Consider the following 3204-nt stretch of genomic DNA (forward strand, 5'->3'; position numbering starts at 1 on the left):
TCTTTTCGTGTGCTTAGCCCCAGTCAGGAGCATCAACTTCTCTTGCATGTGGTCTCAAATGAAAGCCCTTCCCCCACAAAAAGAGAGCGCATGCAAGCGTGCGCATGCCCAAGTTTGGGAAGTCCCATAAGGTGCATCGGTGGAGCCTTACAAGGAACCTGCTTTTCGTGTGCTTAGCCCCAGTCAGGAGCATCAACTTCTCTTGCATGTGGTCTCAAATGAAAGCCCTTCCCCCACAAAAAGAGAGCGCATGCAAGCGTGCGCATGCCCAAGTTTGGGAAGTCCCATTCCCCATCACAAATCTAAGCCAACCAACCATAGAAAGGAAAGGAATTGAAGTGAAATGCGTTTTCCAAAATCACACCTTTCAGCTTATTTCTTACACAACATTTTGAAAATATTCCTGCCTGATGCTGCAGATTCAGCTGGCTTAGGCAGTTTATTAGACTTCTTCCAGCCAGTGCTCCTCCACAGGTATTAAGTCCCCCTGGAGAACGCCGGCGCAGAGGTAATAAACATATTCGTTTCATTACAACATCTTTAAAAATGTAAAAATCCTAAAAAACCAACTGTAAGCTGACCTCCAGCCAAAGTACACATTAATTATACAGCTTAAGTCAGGCGGATGCTCAAGGAAAAGAGATATAATGTTACACCCAGCTGGATACTTTGTAGTTAGCACAAATGTAATATAAAGCGTACCAGAGTTTGTCAAGTGTCTGTCTGGATTTTCAGTTTTCATTAGTACTATAATTAAAACCACATTTTCAGCTATATTACCTATAACAAGAAAGGAATGAGAAATGAGGTTGTCAAGGTCAGTCTCTTTGCTGCTCTTTATACTGAGTTTCTGCAGGCCACAAGTTGTTGCGTTTGGTGTAAACCAGAGTAACCGGCTGGAATGTCACGTTACAACCAAACCGTTGTGGTTGAAAAGGCAAACTTATGAGGTCACTTCCTTTGAATCACCAATGGACCTTGTGTATCTGCAGAACACGTAAGTCAGGAAGACAGGCAGGCGGACACCAGAAAGACTGACAGACACCTAGAAATGCAGGCACCCTACGCAGAGATGTAGCGATGCCGATGCACGGGCTCTCCGGGATGAAGCAATGCCTGACGTTAAGCCAAAATGATATTTTGTCTGTTTAACAGACACGGTTGTAAATATTGTTCCTTGCTTCCTCCTTTTTTCTCGCTAGTTTGTCCTACACTGCACTAAGTGTCCCTAAGCTACAAGACGTGGTAGAGCTGGGGTGATGCGGTAGTTGTGATGGATCGGGAAAAACGGGAGAGGCAAGGATTTTGTGGATATCTTTTATTAGATTGACTGTATAGCTGGGAAGGAGATGGAGGAGATTTCCGGGTACAAAGGTCCCTTCCTGAGGTCTCAAAGGAAGCTGTACCGCAAAGCTTGCCTATGCACGTCCCAAGTCGACAATCAGCCCAATAAAAGGTATCACCCGCAAAAATAATCCTCGCCTAAAGTACCAAGAGTTTGACTGGCAGATGAACTAGAGACAGCCACCAGCTGCAAGACTGGGCACCAGATTTATATGCTGAACACCTTCAAGTGTGGGATGCCAAGGGTTTTGATGAAGACCCTACTCATCCGTAGCACTTTGCAAACTAGGATGTCACCTCCAAAAGCTCTTTAGACCAGATCATCTCGGCCTTGCCTTCTGCCTGACATCAGACTAGCCGGCTGGCCACCTCTTGGCCCAATTAACTAGAGTTACCAAGAATAGGAGCCACTGAGCAGCAGGGTCTACTGAGCTAATTTCAGGAGTAGGTGCCTTTTAATTAAGACACGTGGGGTATATATCAAAGTAGCTTCCTTCAAGTCAGTAAAGGTCTACAGGCCAGCTCAATATCTGGCCCATGAAATCTATGGGTGAATGCCAAGGTTGTTACCTAAATGCATATTTTCACACCTAAGTGCAAACAAGCAGGAACTGGGGCTGTCTTATCAAGGCACCAACATTTGCAAATTGGGCTGCTTCTAAGTAACTGGTCTTGAAAGCAACCAGGGCTTTGGCTCTCCTGAGCCCCCTCCAAACAGATGCAAAGCAATGCAGCTGCCCAGCCATGTCAAATATAAACAAGTAGGGTATTTGTAATGCTAAAAAGGGATTTGGGTTTCATTGAGGGGGGTGGGGGGAAGATTCCTGTTAGGAAAGAGATGACTGAACTATTCTAAACCTGAAAGACCCAAAGATGATACCCCAGCAGATAACATTCGGAGAATAAAGCAAAGGGGCTTGAATCAAAATACAAAAGGTGTGTTGTAAAAAGGAGCAGGAGGGCAGGCTTTGAGCTTCAGCTCGTCATAAATCAAAAGCTTGTTCCCCATCCTTCTTGCCTAGGAGGTCAGCTTTGATTCCCAAGCCACAATTCCCAGAGGATGGAGATATTTCTATTGGCAACTCTGTGTCTCGATTCCCCCAGGCTGGTTCTGCCAGCCCTGCTGTCACCGTGGACTGTCATTATCTCTATCTCTTTACTGCCCAGGATTGCTCCATCCTGGAGCCACGGGTAACTCTCACAGGACGGTGACAGGGAAGCACAATTGGAAGATGAGGGCCGTTGGCAACTCGCTTCATTCACAAAGAAGTTTATCACAAGGGGCCATCTGCAACAGTTCAGTCTTTCCCCTTCACAGGGAACAAATGTTTTAGCATATTAGTCACTGGTTGACATGTTGGGAACAGGAAGCATAATGCCAAATAAAAAGCCACGTGTTTGAAATACTATTTGATTTTTTTTTTTAATTTAAATGTACAAGTGCCATCTAGGAAAATATATATAACTAAGGACCCAAGATGATTTATCGTGTATTTTTATATTTGGGTGCCTTGGGGACAGACCTTGTAACCCTTACTCATGGGAACAGTCCTTGTTCACAAAAACAGCTTCATTGATGTCACTGGAATTACTCATCCGAGTCACAGCTCGTTCAACGTCTTACCAACCATCGCCATTCAAAAGCGTAGGCAACAAATCTGCACACCCTGTATGGAAAGCTTCACAAAATACAAGTAGGCAGCAGTTAGCTGTTTTAAGCTTTGATAGCAAATTAAACAAAGCATAACTACGAGGCTTAAATAGGTTTGGACTTATGTTGATATTTTATGCTAAACCTCGAGTAAAAGTCTTTATCAAAGAAGTTCACTCCACTTCAAAAACTTCCCTCCTTGGCCATGT

This window comes from Alligator sinensis, unplaced genomic scaffold, assembly GCF_000455745.1.
Source record: "Alligator sinensis unplaced genomic scaffold, ASM45574v1 scaffold158_1, whole genome shotgun sequence".
NCBI classification, from domain to species: domain Eukaryota; kingdom Metazoa; phylum Chordata; order Crocodylia; family Alligatoridae; genus Alligator; species Alligator sinensis.